Source organism: Grammomys surdaster, unplaced genomic scaffold (genome assembly GCF_004785775.1).
Source record: "Grammomys surdaster isolate TR1022 unplaced genomic scaffold, NIH_TR_1.0 797, whole genome shotgun sequence".
Taxonomy (NCBI): domain Eukaryota; kingdom Metazoa; phylum Chordata; class Mammalia; order Rodentia; family Muridae; genus Grammomys; species Grammomys surdaster.
In genome coordinates this window covers 1,251,780-1,271,664 of record NW_021605216.1, presented here as the reverse complement: position 1 = coordinate 1,271,664, position 19,885 = coordinate 1,251,780, and positions in this window count along the sequence as shown.

The window sequence follows — 19,885 nt, the reverse complement described above, 5'->3', positions numbered from 1 at the left end:
CACAGGCTAGCTTTGAGCTCATGCCATAGTCCAAGCTGACCCCAAACTCTCAGTGATCATCCTGCTGTGCTGGAGTTATATACATAGGCCAGCATATTCATCCCTACAAGTGTTTCATAATATATTTTCGGTTCTCTTGGGAATGTGCCTAGAAGTGATTATTCCTCCATAGAGTAGCTTGGTGTTTAACTCTTGAATAACTTCAGACCTTCTTTACAAGTGACTGCAGTTTCATGTTCACAATAGCAGTGCCCAAGTGTTCCCATAGTCTCCTATCATTCCCCTACTCATTCACACAGCTGCTGTCTGTCTGGGCATGCGCGCTGTTTGCGCATACGTACACTCGCCATTGTCTTAATGGTTTTGATTGTATTGCTTTAACAATGGTGTTGAGCATCTTCTCATGTTCATTAGCATTCTTCTAGCTTATTTAGAGGATGCTGTATCCAAATCCTTGAGTCAGTTCTAATTAGGTAATTGCTCTTTTTGTTACTGGTTTATACCAGTTCCATTATTTGTGACCCCGTAGCCCACGCCATACACACGCTCAGCACATGGTTTTTCCATTCCATGAGTCATCTCTTCATTTTCTTGATAGTGCCCTTGATATACAAACAGCTTTCATTTTGGTACCAATTTGCAAATATTTTTCTTTAGTTGCTTCTAACTGCAGAGCTGTTTTTGAGCCTCAGACCTCTAAATTTTAGTGCTACGTCTTCATCCATGAGTTCTCTAGATTTAACTCTTTCGTTTGTAGCTTCGATCCATGAAAATCAATGACATTTCAATAGTGTAAATTATTCCCTCCTCTCGGGCTGGCTTTATCACACAAATGACATCTTCTGTACATGACACGCCTATTGACACAGATCCACAGCTTCTACCCCGTACAGTGATCTTTTGACTTTTAAATCAGATGGGAAAGAAGTAAGCCTCACAAGTATGGAATCTGCACCCTCTGTTACCTGGTATCCATGTGGATGCGAGTGGATTCCAATTACTCTTGAAAGTCTTTCATTTCAGACAGGATGGTTCCAGATAGAATTTCTTGTAGAGGTGGTTGATTTGTTACGGGCTCTGTGGCTGCTGTTTATCTGGGAATACCTTCACTTCTCTTTCATCTCTGCAGGACAGCTTTGTGGAATGTAACTTCTTGGTTGTCAAGATTTTGAGCACAGTGTCCCGCTGTCTCCTGAGTACCATGGCAGCTCTTGAGGGATCCGTTGTTGGTCCTCTAGACTTATTGAGGAACCCTGACATACACTGGGCCACCTAGATCTTGATCCTTTCAAGGTTAACTCCTGGACTGGGAAAATGGCAGTCACAGAGTACTTACCTAGCATGCTCATGGTCCTTTATTCAACCCCCAACAGGGGACAACGGTGATGACACTAATGATGCTGATTGATGCTGATTGATGATGGTGGTGGTGGTGATGATGGTGATGATGATGATGATGATGGTGGTGGTGGTGATGATGGTGATGATGATGATGCTGGTGGTGGTGGTGATGGTGATGATGATGATGGTGGTGGTGGTGGTGGTGGTGGTGGTGATGATGATAAAAATTCTCTATTTCTGACTTTTGATAACTTTATTACAATTTGTCTCCGGTTTTACCTTATTTAAAGTGCATTCTCTCAGCATCTTTGGTATACAGATTAATAGAATTTTAAAGTCAAATTGGGAGAATTTAAGCCATTATTTCTAAACATTCTTTCATCCCTGCTTCCTCTCTTTTGTGAGGTCACATTCATTGTGTAGATCATGGTTCTAACAGTAGTCTTTCCCAGGTCTCTCCAGGTCTCCCATGGGTCTCGGAAACTCGTTTGCTTCTTTTCCTTGTATAAGCTGAATAATTCAAGTCATCCCCATTGTTCTTTCTTCTGTTTGCTCAGATCTCCAGTCTCTGGTCAAATTTCAAGCTTGCCCTGTGCATTGCTTAGCTCAGAATGGCGGTATCTATATAGACATTCCCTGACACATTGTAATGGGCTACTCATATTGTCAATTGCTTCCTTAACATACCTAAAGCTCCCAAGTCCAGAACTGCGGTGTCTGGCCTGCCACCCAGGCTTGACTTTTCTCCCCAGCCCTACACCTATGCAAATAACCCATACTTTTTTATTTCTGTGTGTCTCTTACAATCCTTTACTGAAAACCACATGTTTTACATAATACAAATTAGCAAATGTGCAAATTGATTTCTCCTCCTCAGGGTTTCGTGGTTTCGCTATAATTAATAATGTTGCCTACTGACTTTTGTGAATGAATTTTTAGTCTGTAATCTCATTTTTAATTTGTGTGCCCACTGAAGTTGCAGTGCACCTGTCTTAGAGGACAGCTGACTCCTAAAATGTTTCAAACCAATCAGCTTTTGCTGAGTCTGTAAATGGTGTGCGTGTGTGTGTGTGTGTGTGTGTGTATATGTGTGTGTACGCATGTGTGTGTGAGTGTACGCGTGTGTATGTGTGTGAGTGTATATGTGTATGTGATGTGTGTTCATTAGTACACATGTACATGTGAATGTGTGCATATGTATATGTTTATGTAATTGTTTGTATACATACATAGGTGTGTGTGTGTGTGCATCTGTATATGTATATGTGTGTTGGAACATGTTTTCAACATTCAGAAGAGGAGCTTACGACTCTTCTTTAGCCTTCTCCTCCCTATTGTCTTGAGTCTCAAAGTCAACCAGAGATGGTACTCAGGGCCTCCCCAGGCCTCTCCTGATATACATATCACCTTTGAAATTCTCTAAAACCTATCACCAGTGTTCAGATCTCCCTCCTGAGCTTGTTAAACTACTCAGGAATGAAAACTAGCCCTCTGACATTTCTGACAAACACCCTCAGGGGAAAGTCTGCTTGCTGTGAACTCCCAGGCAGCTCTCACAAAGTCAGTCCACACAACCACACAATTCTTGTGCAGCTGATCACTTAGGAACTCCCTGCCCTGTCCCTCCAGCAACTGCCACAGTTTCACTGCAGAGACCAGACAGAGCCAAGGATCCAAGGATGATTCCAGCAGATAGAAATGCCTCAGCTCTAACCATATTCACCAATATCAGGCACTGTTCTTGACTAACTGCTCCTCCTGGGATTTCTGTGGCTGCTTTGGCTAACTTCTAGAGTTCTGACAAACGTTGATTCAGAGACTCTGTCCTGAGTTCTTGTTACTGTTATGGAAAAGAGAATTTTCAGAAGCCTTTACTAGCTTTTTCTTTGATGCGTCCCCTTACACCATTCTTAGCTTTGTACAATATTGTTTCTGTTGTTTCTACAGCTTTCTAGAACCTGAAGTCCTTATGGTGAATTACCTGACCCTGTGTGAGCTCATCTCTTGGGTTTTCATTTTAAAGTGTGCTTGCTTCTCTCTCTCTCTCTCCTTCCCTCCCTCTCTCCCCCCTCTCAGTTTATTGTGTATGTGATTGCATGTATGTACACATGTGTGTGAGCGTATGTGCATGTGAGTGTGTACACACATGTATTCATGAATCCTCAAAGGTCGGAGGCTCTGGAGCTAGAGTTATAGGAGGTTGTGAGCCCGACACAGGCACTGAGTGCTCTGCAAGAGGAGTGCCTGTATTTAACCATGTGCTCTTCGCAGCTGAGCAGTCTCTCAAGCCCCCTCATCTTGTTCTTTGTTGATTTTCTTTTCATTTTACTATATTTTCTCAACTTAGTAACCTCATACAGTTTGTATCTCCAAAACAATCGTTTGGAATAAGAACTGGAACTGCTGAACATCAGAGAAATGTCCCAATGTATTGTGAAACCACAGAATGATGGCCTCAGAACTCTTTCATCTCATAGTGTAGTAGATTCACAATTTATTTCCTTTCAAGTAAAAAGTAAAAACAAAAACATCAGCAACTTTAATCCCAGTTGCATCTTCGAGCAGCTTAAAGCACAATAGCCATACGTTGGTTAAGCAGATGAGAGAGTATACTCTTTATTAGTGTTGTAAACCTCCAAATGTCCCTGGCAAAAACATTAAAATGCCATTACAGACATAAAAAACGTGTCCATTATGGTGGTGTCCTGGCGTTTCATATTTATTCTTTTGTTATACGGCACTTGAAATCAATTCACTTCCTGGATTTTATGTAGCTTTCCCTCTAATTGGCAAGCAAGGTGTGCATGAGACTCTAAGCCCCTGGGGTAGAGGCCAGAAGGCATGCTGAACTAACCTAATTCACCACGGTGACTGCAAAGCTCTGCTAAAGGAACTGACCGGCCTTGTTATGGGTTATGCAGAAATGGGCTCAGCCAGAGTTCTAAGACAAGAGGCCTCTCTGCCACCTTGGATTTCTCTGGCAGAAAGAATTCAAGGTGTGTCTCACCATGCCAGTGTGCTAGCTACACTGTGCCTTTTTCCCACCTTTTCCCTATGAGATCATCCCACTGATGCCTTAGAGTAGGGGTAGCTTTGTCCTTGTAGCCATTACAATGAAGTAAGCAGAAATGCAAGGGAATAGCCACACCAGGTGGCAGCAGTAGGGAAGCTAGGATTAGGTCAGGAAGGTCACAGGACTCTAACCTGAGAGTCTAGCCATCACTCCTACCTCTTCTTCCCTCCTGTTCAACATAATCATAGGAGATGCTGCAGCATACAGGAAAGTTAACTGAGCAGGTAATTTTATGATACAACTCCCACAAGGTCACTATCCATGATGGAGTGGGACTTTGTGGTGATGCAGCCAGTTAGGGCTCTGATTGACTCCTGTCAGTAGCTCCTCACTCATCCTAATTCGGATTGGAAGGGATTATGAGTTTTATCTTCCATCAGTGCCCCAACTAGACAAAAGAAACATTTGTTCATGTCTGTACAGGAAAAGTGAGCAGCCCCTTCAGTTCAACTGCCTCCCATCTCCCAGTTACACTGCTTTTTAAATGCTTGGCATCTAATTGGGAGATGGAGTGTGTACTTAGGATCTCATTTTGCCGCCGAAGGAGTCTTGTCATTACTGATCTGTCTGTTATTCACTCAACCATCTACAAATGGACACTCACTGTGTTCTAACATCTGTGCCAACCAAAGTGCACAGATATTCTTTTATAAAAGAAGGCATGGGAAGGACAAGGTACCCATCCTTACATGGCTCTCATTCTACTAGAGGAATCAGAATGAATAACAAGGTGGTATATTTGTGGAGTTTAATAATGGTCCTAAAGGAAACACACTGTGATGAGGGGGAGCCCTAGAGTTGAGAGGGGGCAGTGTTCCTTTAGAAAAGAAGGGCAGCAGTGTCTCTTCTGAAGATGCTGTGAGAGTTGAGGCCACACAGACAACGTTTCCTTCAGAGGAAGAAAATCCAAATTCCAAATTCAAGGGCTATAATGATAAAGAAGCAGTGTACAGTCTACAAAGGAGACAGGGGAGTGACTCAAATTGGCTGAGAATCCTGGATAAGAAATGGTATGACTCCTGAAGGCTGTTCAGACTCTCACTGGTTAAGAGCATTTACTGTTCTTCCAGAGGACTCAAGTTCAGGTCCCAGACCCTATACTGAGCAGTTCACAGTGACCTGCAACTCCATTACCAAGGGATCCAACATGCTCTTCTAGTCTCTGGGGGCACCTTCTCTCTCTCTCTCTCTCTCTCTCTCTCTCTCTCTCTCTCTCTCTCTTTATGTCTCATTTTGTTTTTCTATATCTCTCTTTCACACACATACACACACACGTACACACACAATCATGCACACTCACTTGTACAAGCACAATTGAAAAATGAAACTTCCTATTTTTTAAGCAAGAATGGATCCTTACATGATGTTGGGATTTCTAGACATGGATAAGAACATCTCGTACTTGCTGAAGAGGGCACAGAGGTTCTTATAAAAACAGCCATCCTGAAGAATAGGGAGAAGACTCTCTGTGTCTCTGTCTCCCCCACCTGTCTCTTTCTGTGTCTCTCTGTGTCTCTCTGTCTCTCTGTGTCTCTGTCTCTCTCTGTCTCTCTCTCTGTCTCTCTGTCTCTCTCTGTCTCTCTCTCTCTGTCTCTCTCTCTCTCTCTCTCTCTCTCTCTCACACACACACACACACACACACACACACAGAGGCTATAAGAACATGTTAGATCCCTTGGAGATAGAGTTGCAGGTCATTGTGAGCTAATACAGGTGATAGGAACCAAATTTTGGGTCCTCTGGAAGAACAGTAAATGCTCTTAACCAGTGAATATCCCCATAGCTACCTAAAGAGTCATTTCTTATCCAGCATCCTCTCAACCACTTTTAGTTAGTCCCTGACAAAAGTCCTTGCAATGTGAGCAGGAAGACCTGAGTTCAAGTCTCTAGTGCCCATGTAAAGCCAGATACAGTAGTGCAAGTCTACAGTCCCAGGCCCCTGTGACAAGATGGGAGGCTGAGGGAAGAAGTTTGTTAGCCAGCTACCCTAGAGTACATAGTGGCAAATAACAGGAGACTCTGACTTAAACAAGGTAAGAGACTCCCAAGGTTGCCCTCTAGCTTCCAAGTGTGTAGAGTGGCACACACATGCTTGTATACAACACACACACATGAACAAGCACACATGAGTATATACATACACATTTTTTTAAAGCAGGAAACATGGGCATGAGTTAAGTGGATATCTGGTCCATCTGGAACTAAAAGCCTGTTTCAGGGCTGATAAAGATGTCCCTGCCCAGTGACTATCCCTCAAGGACATGTGGGATACACTGAGAAGTTGAAGTGATCTTCCATGGAATACCATGCAAGAGTACCATGAACCCCTGTAAGGTTCATATTGAAAATCATACAACAGTAGCATTATTTTCAAAATGACTTTATGAAGTTATTTTTTCTTATTTTAACTTACAGTATACCCTCCACTTCATGAAAGACTTCCTTTTGATGGTTCTGGGGATTGGATATATCTTGGTCATAGAAGGGATTGGCTGCCTCTCATCTCCATCACCAGTCTTTGGTCATTGGAGGGTGAACAGTGTTTTATATTCCATTTTCTTGCTTGCATGCTTGCTTGCTTATTTATTTATTTATTTATTATTTATTTATTATTTATTTATTTATAAATGATGTCACTGAACAGCCTAGGCTAGTCCTAAACTCACAAGACCTCTGCCTCTACTTCCTCTATGTTAGAATTAAGAAGTATGCAATGCTATATCAGCTAGATTAAAGAACTTAATGGAAACTGTCTACACTGGATTTCTTAGTGCAGACACTGTTAACACATAAGGCTGGGCTACTTTATGTACCCAGGTCTGATTTGTGCACTGGCTGCTGGCTAGCTAGGGGGATTCCTGATCTGTAGTGCTCCAGTTGCCAATAACAATGTTCTGACAAAAGATTTGACAACTGATGATGTTTCAAGAAGACCTCAGAGAACAAAATTCACTCTTGCTACAGGATTTCTGCATTCCTAAGAGGGTGCTCCTGTAATATGAAAACCAAAGGAGCAACTGACTGAATGACCAACTGGTCAACCAACAGAACAACTGAAAATATTGCACGGCACACCTGCAGTCAGCTGAACAAGGAGAAGTCACTTGAGATGTTAATTTCTCAACAAATGTTTCTAGTATGTGCATTCCATAATGCATGTAGATTTTCCAATCAGGCATTTAAGAAATGAAGATACGTAAGGTGACTTAGGAGAATGTGATGGGGACTAAGCCCACAGTTCATTGATGAGGTTAGTGTCAGCAGAGCCTGTCGACCTTGGTCTGTTTGTTATTGGAGTTATGACTGAAGGCTGAACACATTTGCTTTGTTGAATTGCTCTCAGATCCCAGAGCTGAGTGTTATTCTCTCAGCTTTTAAAACCCATTCTATCCTTTTATTTTTATAAGTAAAGTGATTTCTTCATAAACTAGGAAGGGGAACATACACTTGAGAACATGAGCAATGCCTCTGGGCATAGAGTAGCTCCTTCTAGGACACTGAGATATTGAAATTGCCCCCACTAGGCATCAGAACCCTGGGTGGCAGATTGAAGAGTATAGAAAAATGAGGTTTACAGATTTCTGCAGGGATGAGAGGGGCCAGGACTTGGAAGAAAATAAAATCACAGACTCCCTTAGCTATATTAACTGAGAGTTCTTAAAACAAATATCTTCATTTTATTTTATTAAATGCTTTATGGCCACCACCCTTGAAACTATGTATTATCTTTGATCCCAAGGCAAGTGATTGGTCATACTTGACAATATGTAAGATACTGGATTTTACAGAAACAAAATCACTGATGTCGAAGGCAGCTTAGGGGACAAAACAGCCTTAATACTATACATGCATTTCCAAATATTTCTGACAGTTGATATCAGTTTATAGCCCCTCACACAAACACATATAACATACCCATTTAATACACACATATACAAACATACACAAATGCACACATACACACATATATCACACACTCACACTATACCATAACACACAGCATATGTACATACATACATACAAACAGCCACATATACCTGTATGTATACCTCACACAGATACCCATACATATTGTACATACATACATACACACATACATTCATACATACATACAACATACAAAAATACATACACACACAAACTTATACATCCTACAACTGGCCTGGTAGTGGGGGGGGAAAGAGGTCTTCTCTGTATTGTCTTTAATCCCAATCTTTCAGATGCACCTTCAACCCAGATTTTTGAGGCAGAAAGACATGGGCCTTTGATATGGGCCACACTTTCTTCTGAAAGTTTATGGAAGAATGAAGCTTTAATTCTGTGTTCACTTGTTCTCACCTTGATATTATTCACATTCCTTCACTCACATTGGAGTCCACTTCTTCAGGACTCTAGCAAATACTGAAGACCAACTGAGACATCCAGTGGATTGAGCAAATACTGGATTCCTGTACTTTCTCTTCACAGTCAGACATTGTTGGATTAGTTGGACTACAGCCTACAGCCTGTAGGTCATTCTAATAACCCGTCCCCCTCCCCCCCTCAGACAGAGAAAGAGAGATTCATTCTATAAGTGTTGTTACTCTAGAACAGTTGTTCTCAAGCTTCCTAATGCTAGGACCCTTTAATTCAGTTTCTCATGCTGTGATGCCCTAAACCATAAAATTATTTTTTTCTATATCATAACTGTAATTTTCCTTCTGTTATGAATAATGATGTAAATATCTGTGTTTTCTAATGGTCCTAGGCAGCCCTTGTGAAAGGGTCATTCAATATCTGCCAAGGGGTCACAACCTGCAGAACCATTGCTCTAGAAAACCCTGATTACTACAGATTTTGGTGCCAGAAATGGTTCTAGAGTAGCAGAAGGATACTTAATCTTTCAAGTATCTGGACTATGCTTTTCATTTGCCAACACCTACAGTTACCAAAGCCTCTCCAGTTACCGGATCCTCTCCTGGGAGGTCAGAAAGTACTGCAAGCCTATGGTGTGAGCTATATTACGAAATTAGCAGATAAATGTATTTGGTTATTCTGATTCATCAATTGTGAGCACAATAGAATTGACGACTCTATATATGAAACATTGGACAATTTGTGGAAAAATAAGGAAAACAATGATGGCAGATGGTTGTTCTTAGCATCTCTGGATAAAATGACAAAGGAAGAGAATAAGCTCTGTGATAAACTAAACCAACATCTGGCATTTCAGAATATGATGAAGGACAATGAACTTAGTGGTAAAATTTACTGGTTCCAGATGCATATAACAGTCTAAAGGTTTCTAAGTGTGTCTTGGAAGAGACTCTTTCCAGCTACCACAGAGCTCAAGTTGCTGAAAATCAAACTGAAGCCCTCATTATATGGTTGAATGAATTACAGTGAAAATTCAAGTCCCAGCCTTAAAGGGTGTTGGCGGTTAAAGGAATCAATTAATAAAGAACAAGATTCCGTAACTTGGGATGAGGATGTGTTTGAAGACCCTACTGAATGGAGAGCTTTAAACCTCAGGTTCCCAAGGGTTTATCTCACCCAATAAAGTGGTATATTCAAACTCACCCTTTGAAATATTGTCCATTTCACCTCTGACTGGGGAAATTAAATCTTCATTGTCTTTTAAACCAGCATCTAAACCTCTTTGAACAAGGTGCCAGCTGGGCACGATAATACTGACATTCCTCAGAACCCACGAATAATTACCTCTATACTTATAACCAGACTTAAGGCAAATTGGGCTCCTAGAGGGGAGATAGAAAGAGTAATCCATGAGGAAGTGGTGTGCTACACTACTAAAGAGCTTAATAAGTTTGCTAATTCATTCAGGCAGAAGTTTAGGGAATATGCATGGGAATGGATTTTTATGGGTGCAGAATAATGGTGGGAGAAACATAAAACTAGATCAAGTTGAGTTTATTGATATGAGCCTTCTGAGTAGAATTTCTAGGTTTAATGTGGAAGCTTGCACAGTTTAAAAACATGTCAAGCATTTGTTTGAATGATTGGCTGAAGCATTTGTCAAAAGATGGCCTACTAAAAAAGAGCTTGAGTTGTCTGTTATCCCTTTGCTTAATGTTGATGAAGCGATTTTCAAGGCTCAAGGAAACTGCACTGTTGGAGTGGGTACAATGTGTACCCACTCATAATCCTCCACAATGGAAAAGCCCAGATGACATGCCCTTCACTAATCCTACAAGATGTAAAAACATGAGAGGGGCATCAGTACATTTGAAGAGTTTTGCTGTTGCCCTTTCCTTTGTGCCAGACCTTATGGTTGAAGATACTGCTGCTCAATTGGCCAAATAAAATGCAATTTGTGAGCACAAGAGAATTGAGTTCTGAGGTAGCAGGGGCCATGTGGCAGCACTGAAACTCCAAAGGCGAGGTGATCATAGTTATGGTAATAGGCCGCATAGACAAAGAAATGTTCATAATGGCCTAACCCATAATTGTCTGTACAGGGAAAGTAAATTTAATGGTGGCAAGTTTTATAGGGAACTTTAGTATCGGCTAATCAATCATGCTGTATCCTGGCATGAAACAGATAAGAAGACTACTGAATTTTTATTTAGTTTGGATAAGTGGAAAAATTCTCAGACAAATGAAAGAAAGGCCACATTAGATCATGACAAAGAGGAATCTTGGCCCATGAATCAGTTTCCAGACTTAGGTGAGTTTGCAGATCCAGAACCCCTTGAATGGAGAATAACTAGGATCCTCTGAGAAAGAACTTTAATAAACCACCTAAAAGCTTTACTGTTGGCCATTCTCCAGTCCTTTCCCAGGAGGACCTATGGCCTTTTACAAGGGAAACTGTATATTGGAGAAAATGAAACAATCAAACTTTCTAGGGTCTACTAAATACTGGTTCTGAATTGATGCTGATTCCAGGAGATCCCAAGAAATACTGTGGCCCTCCAGTTAAAGTAGGAGCTTATGGAGATCAGATGATTAATAGATCTTTTATTGGAGTCTAACTAACAATAGGTCCAGTGTGTACCCAAACTAATCCTGTGGTTATTCCTCCAGTCCCCTGAATGTATAATTGCAATAGATATACAATGTGGGGACCTTACTTGAGCAAATTAACATATCTCCTGGTACATGGTATACAGCTATTGATCAAGCAAATACCTTTATTTTTCAGTACCTGTCCATAAGAACCACCAGAAGCAATTTGCTTTCAGTTGGCAAAGCCAGCCATATACCTTTACAGTTTTATCTCAAGGATATAGCACTTCTCTAGCCCTGTGTCATAACTTAGTGAAAAAGACAAATCTTGATCATCTGTCTCCTTTACAAAATGTCACATTGGTGCACTATATTGTTGGATTTTTTTGATCAAACCAAGTGAGCAAGAGGTAGCAACCATTTGGACTTGTTGGCCACACATAAGCGTATCAGAGGATGGGAAATAAATCCAACCAAAATTCAAGGGCCTTCTACTTCAGCGAAATTCTTAGAAGTCCATTTGTGTGGGGCTTGCAGAAATATCCCTTCTAAGGAGAAGAATAAGTTAGTGTAATCTGACCCCTCCCACCACTAAGAACAAAGCACAACATTTAATGGGCCTATTTGTTTTCTGGAGATACTGCATTCCTCACTTGGGTGTATTACTCTGGCCCATTTACCAAGTGACTTGAAAAGCTGCTTGTTTTGTGGGGGGCCTGGAACAGAAGAATGCTCTTCAACTGGCACAGGCTGCTAGGCAGGTTGCTCTACCACCTGGAACTTATGATTCAGCAGACCCAATGGTACTTGAGGTATCAGTGGCAGATAGAGATACTATTTGGTGCCTATAGAAGACCCCTATAAGTGAACCACAGAAGAGACCTTTGAGATTTTAGAGCAAGACTATACCATTATCTACCCGCAAGTATGATCCCTTTGAAAGACATCTCTTGGTTTACTGCTGGGGCTTAGTAGAAACTAAAAGTTTGACAATGGGACACCAAGCTTCCATGCTTCAAGAGCTGCTTATCATGAACTGGGTGTCATCTGACCCAGTAAATCATAAACTAGGATGTGCACAGCAGCAATCTATTATCAAATGGAAGTGGTATATATGTGATCGGGCCTGAGCAAGTAGGTTCTAAAGGCACAAGCAAGTTATACAAAGAAGTTACCCAAATACCTATGGCTTCTACTCCCATTACAGTGATGTCTGCTCCCAAGCATGAGCCTATAGCCTCATGGGGTGTTTCCTATGTTCAGTTGACTGAGGAAGAGAAGACTAGGACCTAGTTTACTGATGGTTCTTCATATGGTACAGGAACCAACCAGAACTGAACAGCTGTGGCATTACAATCCTTTTATGGGACAACCCTAAAAGTCACCAGTAAAGGGAAATCTTTATATACGACAGAACTTTGGGCAGTACACATGGTCATACATTTTGCTTTGAAGGATAAACGGCCAAATATAATAGATTAGCTGGATGGTCAGGGACTTGAAAAGAGCATGATTTGAAAATTCATGAGAAAGACATCTGGAGAAGAAATATGTGGATAGATCTCTCCAAGTGGGCAAAGAATGTAAAAATAACTGGGGCCCATGTAAATGCTCATCAAAAGGTAACTTCAGCTGAGTAGGAGTTCAATAATCAAGTAGATTACATGACCTTTTCTATGGACAGTGAGCCTCTTTTCCAAGCCTTTCCTGTCATTACCCAATGGGCTCATGAACAAAGTGGCTATAGTGACAGAGATGAGATTATGCATGAGCTCAATAACATGAACTTATGAAACCAAGTTTCTGGTTCATTTGGAAAGTCTGTTATGTCAAATTATGTTTTGCTGAGGCACACAGGTGTGTCTTGCTAAAGCAGACACAGGTAAAAAGATGTTTTGTTCTAGCAGACACATGAAATGACATGGGATGAAAGAGTATAAATATGACCCCACAGACAGTGGGACAGTGGGAGGAGAGCATTGAGCATTGGTTTGATTTGCATTGCCTTGCTAGTCTTCTCTAATGACAGGCAAGTATTGACCCACCCCACATAGCATTATCGAGCTCCACTTCTGGTAAAGCCACCATTAAGGAAACTCACCAGAGAACTTCTCGTGAAGTTCCTGCAACTTCAGGATCGGACTGCAGCAGCTGGTTTGTGCATGGTATCTGCCTGCTAAGAGGACTGGAATGTAGCTGCTGGGTCATATTTGGTGTTTGCTATGAGACTGAACTGCTACCAAAGAAGATTGAGCTCATCCCCCAAAGAACCATTGCTAAACAGATCTAATTCCCCCATATCCTAATAACTTTTCTCTTCCACTACCTCTGGCAGGTGTTGGGCAAGAGTTGAACACTTACTAAAATTGGTTTCAGAAAAATTTATGCCTACAAATTTCCACTCACCAAGGCTAACCTGGCTACAGCTGCTGCTGACAACCAGATCTGCCAAGAGCAGAGACCAACAATGAGCCCCAGATATGGCACCACTCCAACAGGGTGACCAGCTAGTATCCCAAATGGTAGGTTAACTTCATTGGACCACTTTCTCCGTGGAAAGGATAATACCTTGTCCTTACTGCAGTAGATACTATTCTGGTTATAGATTTGCCTTTCCTGCATGTAATGCTTCTTCCAGAACCGCCATTGATTGACTTACAGAATACCTTACCCATCAGCGTGGTATTACACACAGTATTGCTTCTGACCAAGGAATTCATTTCACAACAAGAGAACTATGGCAGTGGACCCACAATCACACAACCATGTTTTCCACCATTTTGAAACAACTGTCCTATAGAAAGATGAAATAGACTTTTAAAGACATAGTTATGGGCTGGAGAAATGGCTCGGTGGTTAAGAGCACCAAGTGCTTTACCAGAGGTCCTGAGTTTAATTCTAAGCAACCACATGGTGGTTCACAACCATCTGTAATGGGATCTGATGCCCTCTTATGTGTACTTATATAAATAAAATAAATAAATCTTTAAAACATAAAGACACAGTTACAATGTCAATTAGGTGGCAGCATCCTGGAGGGCTGGGACAAGGTTATTCAGAAGGCAATATATGCTTTTAATCAGTATCCAATATATGATATGACTCCTGCTAAAACCACAGGTTCAGGGATCGAGGAGTGGAAAAGAGAATAGTTCTATTTACTATCACCCCAAATGATCAACTATGAAAATACTTCCTTCCTGTTCCCACAACCTCGAGTTTTGCTGGCCTAGAAGCTCTGGTTCTATAATGGTGAGCACTCGTACCAGAAGCCACAACAAACATTCTGTAGAACACTAAGTTCATACTTTCACCACCACCACCACCACCACCACCACCACCACCGCCACCACCACCACCATTCCTGGCTAATTTTGACTTCTGATGCCCTTAAACCAACAGGCTAAGAAAGAAATAACAGTGTTTGCGGCGGGGAGTGGGTGGGGGAAGGTTGATCCAGATTACCATGGAAAAATTGGATTGATTCTCCACAAAAGAGGTAAGAAAGATTGTCTAGAGTTCAAGAGATGCTTTGGAATGTCTCTTGGTGCTACCATGTCCTGTGATTAAAGTCAATGGAAAACTACAATGGCCTAATCCAAGCAGGATGACAAAGCTCACAGACCCATCAGGAATGAAGATATGGGTCATTCCTCCAGGAAAAAAAGCCAAGACCTGCTGAGATGCTTGCTGAGGGTGGAGGAAATTCACAATGAGTAGTAGAAGAAGGTAGTCTATATTATGTAGCTAAGGCCATGTGTTAGTTGCAGAAATAGTTACAGAAATGAAGATTATAATTGACATGAATATTTCTGTTGTATTTTGTTGAGAATTCATGAGTACAGATATTTGTATTTTTCTTTCCTCAATTTCTTTATCATGTGTTGTAATGTCAATTAATAGAATATCAGTGGTTATCATATTTAAGTCTGATATAGTAAAAGAATGTCCCTTAAGAGACATTGCCACATATTCTAAATTTATAATGTGTTTGTGGTTGTACAAATAATAGTTACATCAGGCATAGCCAGGCATAATTATGACCTGGTTAATTATATGATGCATTTCTGATTATACATGGGATAGTTATATTATGCTTAGGCATTATTATGACCTAGTTACTGTTTTAATTTGGCAATTAATCACAACATAAGGAAATATGATTGTGTGTCCAGTTGAAAAGGTGTAGACTGGGGCTGGAGAGATGGCTCAGTGGTTAAGAGCACTGACTGCTCTTCCAGAGGTCATGAGTTCAATTCCCAACAACCACATGGTGGCTCACAACCATCCACAATGGGATCTGATGCCCTCTTCTGCTGTGTCTGAAGACAATGACAGTGTACTCATATAAATAAATAAATCTTTATAAAAAAGAAAAAGAAAAAGAAAGAAAAGGTGTGGACTTGTGATGGCCATTCTTGGCTGTCAACTTGACTATATCTAGAACTAAAACCAAAAAATGGAGGGCACACCTGCGAGAGATATTTATTTATTTATTCATTATTTTATTTATTATTTTATTTATTTATTTATTTTGCTCAATTTGAAGTAGGAAGAGGCACTTCTAACTTGGATCTTTGAAGTAGAGTGAAGTGCTTTTACTTTGAATATTGGGGCAGGAAGGTATACCTTTAATCTGGACCATTATCTTCTGCTTGCATCCTATATGAGGACATGCAAGAAGGAAGCTTTTGGTCTTTTCCTGCTTGTCCTGACCTTGCTACCCACTTCCAATGCCTCTTCCTTACCAGCATTAAAGCCTACTTCTTTGTGATTCCATCATGTACTGAAGACCAGTTAAAACATCCAGCCTTGAAGGTTAAGCAACTACTGGATTCTAGGACTTTCCATTCAAAGCTAGCCATTGTTGGATTAACTGGACCAAAACCTGTAAATTACTCTAATAACCCTGCTCGCTCTCTCTCTCTCTCTCTCTCTCTCTCTCTCTCTCTCTCTCTCTGTGTGTGTGTGTGTGTGTGTGTGTGTGTGTGTGTGTGTGTGTCTGTGTCTCTCTCTCTCTCTCTCTCTCTCTCTCTGTGTGTGTGTGTGTGTGTGTGTGTGTGTGTGTGTGTGAAGGGAGAGAGAGAGAAAGAGAGAGAGAGAGAGAGAGAGAGAGAGAGAGAGAGAGAGAGAGAGACACTAATTTTTTCAGTTCTGTTACTCTAGAGAACCCTACCTAATACAGCATGCCTTGTGAATTTTATTGTTTGTAACTGAACTACCATGACATTTTTTTCTTACAAGCCATCTGAGAGTTTTCCTAAGTTTGACATCCTGTATTTCATCAAATTAATAGAAAATTTTGGAATCATATCTCAGTGGAACATCCTCTTAGTTTTAGCTGAACCTTTCATTTCTTTCTTCCCCGCCCCCTCTCTCTTCCTCTCTCTTGTACTCATAAAGGACCTTTCTATGTACCTGATTATAATTAAGACATGCATTTTGTGTTTTCAGCTTTTTTTGACCTTTTTTATTTACATTTTTATTTTTTAATTATCTTTAATCTTTTTTACAGTCCAGTCATTATCCTCCTCCCAGTTCGCCCTCTGACAGTTCCTCATCTTATTCTTTCTCCCCCATCTTCAAGAAGATGTCCCTGCGCCCCCCACCCCACCAGACCTCCCCACTCCCTGGAGCCTCAAGTCTCTTCAGGGTTAGGTTCATGTTCTCTTGCCGAGGCCACACCAGACAGTCCTCTGCTATAAATGTTTTGGGGGCCTAATATCAGCTAGTGTATGCTGCGTGGTTGTTGTCTCAGTATCTGAGACATCTCAGGGATCCAGGTTAGTTGAGACTGCTGGTCTTCCTATGGGGTTACCTCAGCTTCTTCCAGTCTTTCCCAAACTGAACCACAGGGGTACCCGGCTTCTGTCCATTGGTTGGGTGTAAGTATCTGCATCTGAATCAATCAGCTGCTTGTTGGGCCTCTCAGAGGGCATTCATGCTAGGCTCCTGTCTGTAAGCATACCACAACATCAATAATAGTGTCAGGCCTTGGAGCCTCCCCTTGAGCTGGATCCTAATTTGAGCTAGTCACTGGCTCTCCTTTCCCTCAGTCTCTTCTCCATTTTTGTCCCTGCAGTTCTTTTAGACAGGAATAATTCTGAGTCAGAGTTTTTGACTGAGATGGCAACCCCATCCCTTCACTTGATGCCCTGTTTTTCTACTGGAGGTAAACTCTACAAGTTCCCTTTCTCCACTGTCAGGCATTTCATCTAAGGTCCCTCCCTCTGGTAAAGTTTCTCACCTCCTAGGTCTCTGGTACATTCTAGAGGGTCGCCCACCTCCTGTCTCCTAAGGTTGCCGGTTTCCATTTTTTTTCTGCTGGCCCTCAAGGTTTTGCTCTTGTTCTCCCCTCAATACCTGATCACGTTCCCCTTTTTCCCTCCCTGTCCTCTCTCCTGCCCAGATCCCTCCCTCCTTCAGCCTCCAGTGATTGCTTTCTTCTATCTCCCAAGTGGGATTGGGCCTCACTTGTGCCCTTCTGTTTGTTAACCTTCTTGAGTTCTGTGGGTTGTATCCGAGGTATCTGTATTTTTTGGCTAATATCCACTTATTAATGACTACATACCATGCATGTCCTTTTGGGTCTTAGTTACCTCACTCAGGATATTTTCTAATTCCATCCACTTGCCTGAAAAACTCATGATGTCCTCGTTCTTAATAGTTGAAATAGTATTTCATTGTGTAAATGAACCACATTTTCTGTATCCATTCTTCTGTTGTGGGACATCTGGGTTGTTTCCAGCTTCTGGCTATCACAAATAAGGCTGCTATGAACTTAGTGGAGCACATGTCCCTGTGGCATGGTGGGGCATCTTTTGGGTATACGTCCAAGAGTGGGTCTTCACTAGTTGGGTCTTCTGGTAGATCTATTTCCAATTTTCTAAGGAATCTACAGATTGATTTCCAGAGTGGTTGTACCAGTTTGCAATTCCACCAGCAATGGAGAAGTGTTCCTCTTTCTCCACATTCTTGCCTATATGTGCTGTCACCTGGGTTTTTGATCTTAGCCATTCTGATTGGTGTAAGGCAGAATCTCAGGGTCATTTTGATTTCCATTTCTCTGATCACTAAGGACTTTGAACATTTCTTTAAATGTTTCTTGGCCATTTGAGATTCCTCTGTTATGAATTCTCTGTTTAGTTCTATACCCCATTTTTAACTGAACTGTTTGTTTTCTTGGAGGTTAGCTTCTTGAATTCTTTATATATTTTGGATATTAGCCCTGTATTGGATGTGGGATTAGTAAAGATATTTTTCCCAATCTGTAGGTTGCCAATTTGTCCTATTGACTCTGTCCTTTGCATTACAGAAGCTTTTCAGTTTCATGATGTCCCATTTATCAATTCTTGATCTTAAAGCCTGAGCCATTAGAGTTCTGTTTAATACATTTCCTCTCGTGCCAATGAGGTCAACCTTTTAAACCCTAAATCATAATTCAGGGTTCAACAAACAACGGTCACAATCACAAATCAAGTACATTCTCATATTCATCTCTCTCTCTCTCTCTCTCTCTCTCTCTCTCTCTCTCTCTCACACACACACACACACACACACACACACACACACACACACATCTCATCTCTTATGTACCTCAAACTGGCTTCAAACTGACTCTGTAGCTGTCTGATTTTTAACTCCTGATCCTTCTGTCTCTACTTCTAGAATATTGCAATTGCAGGCGTGATGCACCAAGCCAGCTGTGCCCTCTCTATTCTTGCTTTGTTTTGTTACAGATATACTTATTTACTTACATTTATTTGCATGTGTGTGCAACTCCAGGAGTTTATGAGTACTGTTTGCATACCTGATGGGTATCTGATGGGGCCAGCAGAGGGCATTGGATCCCTTGGACCTGGAACTGTGAGCCACCTAGTGAGTGCTGGAAAAAAAAAAAGGAAAAAACCTAAAGAACCCTATTCTTCTTCTGCCCTTCTGCAATAATAGTAAGCTCTCTTAACCACTGAGCCACCCCTTCTGCCCATCTCCTCACTTCATAAAGTTTCACTGAGCCATCCGGGTGTGCGTGTGTGTCATTTGTCTATGGTGTTTCTGGGTGGCAAGGCCCCGAGAGTTGTCACAGGAATTATAGATACACAAACTTACTCTTTGGCTCCAGGAAAAAAGATATCTGCTAATTCCTGCCCCACACTAGTGTTTTCAATCTTATTCTCATTATCATCTCCCCAAGGAGCCATTGAGGCTTTTTGTTCTAAAATGCCCTGTGCTGTGAATTTCATGTGTTGAATGTGTATCTGTGATCCTCACAGGAATATGCTAAGATTTTTTTCATTCTCTAAAAACAACTTTTTACCCTGTTGGTTACAGTATTACCCCTGTGGAGAAGGCATGCTTTAGTATACCGAGTCTCAGTTTTGGCACTATTGACATTTTAAACCATATAATTCTCTGTTGTGGGAAGCTGTCCTGTCCACTGTGGGGTCTTAACAGCATCTCTACCCACCAGATGCAAGCAGCATGCTTTCACAGGATTTGTAAGAGCTAAAACCATCTTTAGAC